The sequence below is a fragment of the Juglans regia genome, chromosome 14 (genome assembly GCF_001411555.2).
Source record: "Juglans regia cultivar Chandler chromosome 14, Walnut 2.0, whole genome shotgun sequence".
NCBI lineage: Eukaryota > Viridiplantae > Streptophyta > Magnoliopsida > Fagales > Juglandaceae > Juglans > Juglans regia.
In genome coordinates, this window is record NC_049914.1 from 12,926,110 (window position 1) to 12,934,564 (window position 8,455).

At 38.2% G+C, this 8,455-nt stretch overlaps 1 non-coding gene across 1 annotated transcript; it reads right to left on the minus strand.

Moving 5' to 3' along the window:
* Window positions 1-364: 364 nt before the first annotated feature.
* Window positions 365-471, minus strand: LOC118344618. Its single transcript, XR_004798398.1, has one exon. It is a non-coding gene; the product is annotated as a small nucleolar RNA R71 (small nucleolar RNA).
* Between the last annotated feature and the right edge of the window lie 7,984 nt (window positions 472-8,455).

Genomic DNA, 8,455 nt, shown 5'->3' on the forward strand with positions numbered 1-8,455 from the left:
ACGCACCTTGAAGGATTATGTACGACTAGTTGTGAATGACAACTACTCGGGTATAAGACGCCAGGCCATTAATGCCAACAACTTTGAACTCAAACCAGTTTTGATCAGCATGGTGCAACAAGCCCAATTTAGCGGATCGCCACTGGATGATCCCAATATTCATTTGGCGATGTTCTTGGAGATTTGTGACATTGTAAAGATTAGTGGTATTACTGAAGACACCATTAGACTGACATTGTTTCCTTTCTCTTTGAGGGACAAGACTAGAGCTTGACTACAATCTCTACAATTGGGAAGCATCATTAGTTGGCAGGATATGGTTGAAAAGTTTCTTACTAAATTCTTTCCACCTGCAAAGACAGCCAAACTCGGGAGTGAGATTGTTCAATTCAAATAAAATGATTTTGAGTTACTCTATGAAGTAAGGGAAATGTATAAAGATTTGATTTGACGCTGCCCTCAACATGGATTGCAAGTTTAGATGTTCTATAATGGGTTAAATGGGCAAACTTGGACCATAGTTGATGCTGTTTTTGGTGGAACTTTGATGTCAAAGACAGTTGAGGGTGCTACCTATCTTTTGTAAGAAATGGCCTCAAACAACTATCAATGGCCACCCGAAAGAACTATGACTAAGAAAGTTGCTGGGATTCATGAATTGGAGCCATTAGGAGCCCTTTCAGCTCAAGTTGCTACTCAATCCCATCAGATTTCAACTTTAACAACCCAAAGGATACCAGAAAGTACAGAATATGTTGCAGCTACAAGTATGACAGTTCCGAGTAATGAAGCGAGTCAAGAACAAGCTCAATACATCAACAATCAGCACTACAACTATTGTGATAATCCTATGCCAAATTATTACCATCCAAGGCTTCGAAATCATGAGAACTTGTCTTATGGAAATACAAAGAACGTGTTGCAACCTCAACCTCCTCTAGGACTTGATAGTCAACCAAGCGAAAAGAAGATGTCACTTGAGGATGCCATGGTTTCCTTTGTTCAAGAGACAAATGCAAGGTTTAAAAAGATTGATTCACGGTTGGACAATATTGAGACTCATTGTAGCAATATGAGAGCCTCTATAAAAAATCTTGAAGTGCAAATTGGGCAACTAGCCACAACTATCAATGCCCAACAAAGATGAACTTTTCCTAACAACACAGAAGTGAATTCAAGGGAACAATGCAGGACCATCACACTTAGGAGTGGAAGAGAAATTGAGAGGTCACCATCAAAGAAAACCAATTCCACCCATACAGCTGCAAACAATGGTCAAAGCAAGAATAAAGTAGAAGAAGAGGACGATACACTAAGAGAGACTAACATGCCTCTAACAATTTCATTTCTTGACAATCCTCCTATTCTCTCTACTCCACTTCCTTATCCTCAACTTTTTGAAAAACAAAAATTAGATAAGCAATTTTCTAAGTTTTTAAATATTTTTAAGAAAATTCACATAAATATCCCTTTTGCAGGTGCTTTGGAACAAATGTCAAACTATGTTAAATTCTTGAAGGACATCATTTCTAAGAAGAGAAGGTTGTAGGAGTTTAAATAGTGAAACTTTCTGAAGAATGCAGTGCTATTCTTCAAAAAGAATTACCTCAAAAATTAAAAGATACAGAGAGTTTCACTTTGCAATGCACTATTGGGAATTCAGTTTTTTGTAAAGTTTTATGTGATCTTGTTGCTAGCATTAACCTTATGCCACTTACTGTTTGCAGGAAATTAGGACTTGAAGAGATGAAACAAGCAACCATTTCTTTCCAACTAGCAGATCAATCCATCAAGTATCCACTTGGAATCATAGAAGACGTATTGGTAATGGTGGATAAATTTATTTTTCCTGCTGATTTTTTGGTGTTAGATATGGAGGAAGATGAAAAAGTCCCACTAATTATTGGTCGACCATTCTTGGCTATGGAAGGGCTTTAATTTATGTTCAAAAGGGTGAGTTAATATTGAGAGTGAACAAGGAAGAGGTTATGTTCAACATCTACCAAACCATGAGAATTCCAGAAGAGCCAGACACTTGTTTTAGGGTAGATGTCATTAAGTAATTTGTAGAAGAAGCATTTCAAGAATATGCACCAGCCGATCACCTAGAACGAGTCTTGAAGCAATATACATCAATTAGCAATGAAGTGGGGAGGCTAGAGCCAATTGTAGCAAAGCCGGATTCTGCATTTTTTGATGAAAAAATGCTGAAAACTACAACTTACATCCCTCCAGAGTTGAAGCAATTACGTGAGCATCTTCGTTATACATTCCTGGATGATAATTATACTTTTTCAGTGATTGTTGCTGCATCACTCACACTTGAAAAAGAGGAAAATCTACTTTGTGTTAAGGGAGCATAGAGCTTATTGGTCTGTAAAGAAATTTAATTTAGATTTGAAAGATAAGACAGGAAAGTTATTCAGAGCTAATGGTCAGAAATTGAAGGATTATGATGGAGAACAAGTGGAGAGGAACTGTGCACTTGTTCCTCTAGGAGATCCCGATTGATGAACATTGAAAAGTCTAGCTGTAGACTATAAAACAAGCGCTTATGAGAGGCAACCCATAGAACTTTTTTTTATTCTTTTTATTATTTTTATTATTATTTTTTGAATAATTTAGATTTTGATGCAGGTTTATTTAGCATGAATAAAGAGCTTAAAATTATAAACTACAGCTGATTCACCATGAAACCAGGGAAGTTCCTTTCATTTCTTTAATATATCTCACTTTTGGATTACAATGAGGACATTGTTTAGTTTAAGTTTTCGGGTGTAAACTCCTATAGTCATTTGGTCTTCTTGATTGCTATTTGTTTTATTATACTTGTGATTCTAAATGTCTTGAGTTGTTGGATTCTCTTACCAAGCATGTATTTGATTATGATTGAATTCTCTATGACTCTGAAATTTGTGATTGAGAATGGGATTGAGAAAAATTTTCAAAAATTTCTTTTATGTCAAGCTGAGTTTTGTGGGTACTTTGATTTAAATCTTTGTCCTTAAACAAATTGAGCACATTGTCATTTTTTTTTCTTTATTCCATTTTGCTTATGAAGAGAAGGAGTTGAATTAACTAGGTCAGGGAAGTTCAATCTTGCTTTGCTCTAGAAACCGTTGATGGATCCTTGAGGTGAAATCCTAGTTGATACCAAATATTAGAGAAATGATCTAGACAATTTTTTTTGTATAACTAAAAAGCTTTCACGGCCGTCCTGATTATCATGCCATCATTGCATGATTTATTTCCATAGTCAACCTCCTTAAGCCTTATTTTACATAAGCCTTTATTTGTTCTTTACAAACCATTTTCGTTCTAAGCCTGAAAAATTATGATTTACCTTTTACAGTTTGAGAAAATACTTTGGTGGAAATCTACATTCAAAGATAAAGTTAGTTCAAAGGAAATTATGCTCTATTTGATCAAAGTGTGTGAAAAAAAAAAGTGAATGGAGAAAAAAAAAGGTTGAAGTGGTTGAAGATTTGAAAAAGTTATAAGAATTGAGGTGGCTGAATGTTAAAAGTGGAGGCTGAAAAAGAAAAAAGAAAAAGAAAAAGAAAAAAAAGTATTATTGATGGGTTTATCTTTTATTCAGAGGTGATTTATCCATCATGGCAGAAAAAATAGAGAAAACTCAATAAGTAAATTGCAAATCACTTCAGATTTTGTTGAAAGTGTACTTGGTACTACTTCATTGATTACGACAACAATAATATCACAAGTATGAGCATATAGTCGAAAAAGAGTTGTGGTTTGAATCATGTGGATATCTCTTTTATTGTTCTTTCCACCAAATATTTTCCCAATTTGCTTTGATTTTCCATATACAATTCTTTCTTAGCCCTTACCCTGTGGCTTGTCATTACAACTTGATTAAAGACATTTTGATATCTGATTTTGGTGTTTGACTACATTAGTGGAGAGGATTTCTAAAAATTAGACTTATGCGGTTAAGTTTTGAGAGAATTCTTCTGATTTTTGTTGTTCTACTTTTATCTAAATTTACAGATGGTTTGAAGTTAAATTGACAATATCACATACACACATACACTTAAGGTCTTAGCTTTAAGTTGAAGTAAACGTTTAACTCTTACTTGATAAATTGCTAAATTTTTTATTGATTTTCCTGCAATCATTGATGTTAAAAGAGTAAGATACTAGTGATGAAATCTAATTCATATCATGGCTTGGTGAGTGATGGAGCTTCTTTATGGGGTCAAGTTGATAGTATATAGTGGTCTCTTATTTTATTTTCTGTTATTTTTGTTTGAGGACAAACAAAGTTGTAAGTTTGGGGGAGTTCCAAAAACTTGATCGGTGCAAAACTGCAAGTGCACAGTATCTTAGTTTTATAGTAAAGTGATTAAAAGAGTATCGCCCTCAGGAATTGGTAAATTACTTTTGAGAAATATTAAAATTATACTAATCTCAATTTTATTTAGAAAAGTCATTAAAATTTTTGTAATTGCCATTTAAAATAAAATTAATTCAAAGAAAATACTCAAAAGAAAAGAGAAATGTTGTTCGAAAATCAAATCAATGACAAAGAAAACTTCTAGGAAATCGATTTCACCTAATTCCTCACTATGATTTACTCATCTAACTAGTTGAATTTAATATTCTTTGTTTGTTAGCAAATCTCCAATTCATCCAAAAGTCTATTTCGATAGTCAATTAAAAATATTCTTGTTCATCATTTTACACATGTGTATGCAAATTTATAAAGTCAGAAAACAATAAGACCAATGATTTTAATACTGCATAGGTTCATATAAATCTTTCGATCTCTATATTTACCTATGCCGAAATATCCATAATATATCCTATAATTCTCTCTTTCGACAGCAAATCACAAGATTAAAATTATCTAATTAATGGTCAATTAATTAGAAGCAATAAGTTCATAATAAATCAGACAAACATAACAGATAATTAATTCAAATTAGTATAGAAAAACAAGCATAGTTCGGAACAAGATAACATCATTTTCTTAGAATAAAAAAATTTAGTTCATATTAAAAATTAAATTTAACATAAACGAATTTACCATAATTTTTCTAAAAAAAATGTAATAAAATGAACACTAAAAAATACTCTCATCGTCCAAGCCTCTCAGTCCGCAGTCTTCTTCTTCTCCAAGTCGCAGCAGCGTCTTCAAACCAAAGAAAAAAAAAACTGCCGCCTTTTTTCTGTTTGTGCCAAAGCCAAAAAGAAAAACTACTTTTTTTTTTTTTTGGTTCACTCTATTCCTTCGTTCTCTCTCTCTTTTTTTTTTTCTTTTTTTTTTTCGTTCGTTACGTCTTCTTTTTTTTTCTTTCTTTTTTTTTTTTTTTGAAAAAAAAGTACCAGATCCCCTTTTTCGTTCGCGTGACCGCGTCCCAAAAGCAAAAACCAAACACTCCGAAATCCAGCCTTTCGTTCGCGTGCCAAAGTCTGTTGTGTTCCATTTCGTGCGTTCGTCCCTTCCTTTTCTTCCTATTTTCGAAAATGAGTCATTCAAAATTCTGTCGCCCCCCACGTGTGCAGAAGCCGAAAACTATGCAAGTGCACACAAGCCATGAAGACCAAGTCAAAGCTGCTATGTCTCGCATCCAACTCCTGCATGCATTTTTCTCTTTTATTTAGCAGCTTCTATATTTAAATAACATCTTCATTTAAATGAGAGAGTTCTTAAACGATAGACTTGTAAAATTGAGTTTTCATTTTTTTGAAATCTGAAATAAATTTAAATGATGACAATGAAGCCTAAAATTAATAAAAATAAATAAAATTAGACTAAAGTTTAAAATTAAGAAGTAATAAAATATATTAAATTATGCAAGTCGTCATCCAACTTACGCCGTACGCCCTCTCCCTCTCACCCGATTCTCCCTTAGCCCAGCTCGGCGTCGCCATGGATCGCCCAGTCTCACCGCCACCACCGGCGACTTCCTCTCACGCTCATGCCGGCGACCCGAGCCAGTCACCACCGATCTCCCCCATACGCAACTCTCTCTCTCTTCTCGCGGTAAGCCAACTGGAAGGGGTTTTAGCCATTTATCTCCCGTGCGCTGCTGTATGCGGCTACCCAAGCCACCGCACCTCCACCACCACACACCGATGACCACCTCTCACAAACCCAGCCACCACGAACCTCCCCCTCCCTCTCCGTCGCACACACGCACACAACCCATAAATGGGTCTCACACGGGTTTCTCCCCTTTCCACCGCCATCCACTGCCTCCTTGCCACCGAGCACCACCATGCGCTCCCTCTGAGCTCCCCCTTCCTCCTCCCCTTGACCCCAAGCCGGTAGCCTCTCCTTAGACTGCACGCACACAGCTCCTCCCAGCACAGGTTCCTCCACCTCAATAGCCATACATCGCCACCCACAGTGTTCAGCCGCCATCTCGAGCCTCCTCCGGCCACCATTGGTCTATCCCAGCCACCCATAGCCCCGATCTATCCCTCACGCATGCCCTCTCTCTCATGGACTCACCCTCATGCACGGCCTAGATCTGCTGTCTAGAGCCACTGCACCACCTTACTGATGCTGCCACCACCTCGCCAAGGTCCCCCAAGCCCTTCCATGCTCATCCCCTTCCAAACTTGCACCTCTAGCCACCTCTAGTGGCCAAAACAGCCACTGTACGTGGCTAACCGCCACTGTACAAGGCTAGATCCGCCGTGTTCCACCCTCGCCACCACCACGAGGCCACCATGAGCCATTCCAAGACCACACTTCGCTATCCAAACGCCCAAACAGCCACTGTACATGGCTTACCTGCCACGTACGACCCTTCCGACCTCATCAACCATAATGATTAGTGAGTAACACAAGGGTTATCCCGTCGATGGTATAACCTTCTATCTTTCGTTATTTATGTTATTTGTTGGTTGATTAGGTTGTGGATTGTGCTGTTAGTATTTATGGAGCTCGTTGTGTAGTATGGAGGTGTGATGTGCTGTGTATATGAAGTGTTGGGTATAGTTGGGAACTGTGATATGTAGTGTTGTGGACTGTGCTGTGAAGTGTGTATGTGAAGTGTGTGTTGTAGTAGCGATGTGGCGTAGTGTGTGAAGAGAGTACACGTGGAGTGTACTTCATGTGATTACTCCATGTGATGTCGTGATGCGCCATATGGCGTGTATACCGTAGTGGTGATGTGGCGTAGCATGTGTGAAGGGAGTACACGTGGGGTGTAGTCCATGAGGTGAAGCGATACACTGTATGGCGTGTCACAGAGATAAGGATGGTTGCCTAGTTGATGGGCGTAGAGTGTGATGAGTAGTGTCGGGAACTGTGGAACAATGTCCCGAAATAGTTAAGACGTGGCCTGTAGTCTGAGGTGACAAGTGTCACCGTGTTTGACTTATGGCTGGGAGTATGTGTGAAGTGGCAGAACAAGTGTAAGAGTGCGCAGCGGAAGCATGACTGGGGAATGTCACGAAGTGATATGGTTAAACCAGAAGTTATGCTTGTGATGGGTGAGGAGTTAGTGTAGGAGTGGTGTAGCAGGAAAGTGATGGGATGTCACGATGTGACAAGAGTACTTGAGGAACCGTAATCACGATGAGTTAGGAGTTGGCGTAGAAATAACGTAGCAGGATGTCAGGTGACGCAACAAGGTCACGGTGTAACTTGGGAGTAGTCTCGAGCTATATGACGTGACATAAGGCGTAGTGGTGAATGGAGTCTTGTCGTTTTAAGTGTTGAGATGAACTGTCAAAATGGACAGGTAGCATGAAAAGTCATGCTAGCCGGGTTAAGAGAAGGTTGGTATCGGAGTATGGCGCTTGACCCTATAAGCATGTGATCAACGTGTTCTATGTTGACATTAGGTGCTAAAGGAGTAAGGTACATGTGTAATCTGGCAAGACACATGTACCGGATGGATTCACCATATGTAATGGGTAATCTGTCCTAAGCATGGTTACACGATGCTTAAGCCACAGAGTTGACTTAGAGATGTGTGGCGTGTATGGATGAGAATGAGGATTTAGTGTGAGCTAAGGTGCATGAAGGTAGTGACGGGTGTATTGTCTAGAATTGGGATGCATGACTCCGTCGATCGGAATCATGCGGTGGAATGTGGCCAATAGGAAGAGTAAGACGAATGGCTTAGTTTATTAATCCTAAGGTGAATCATGTGTTCATTTTAGTGGATGAGCACTTGAGGTAAGACCTTGAGTTTGGAAGAGCTAGTGACCATAAGTTGACCCCAATGGTTTTAAGATAGTAAAGGGCATGTAAGAGCACATGATAGAAGGAGAGTGTTCCTTCTAGTTTAGTTACTTATGCATTAGATAAAGAATGACGTCAAGTTTATGTGTATGCATGTAGGTTGCCATCTAACACACATGAATGGACTGCATGATGAAAGTAGCATGGAGTCCAGGTAAGTATTATGTTCATAATTTTCTAGAGTTTTCTAAAAGATATGAAATGAAAATGAAGTGTTTTTCCCTTACG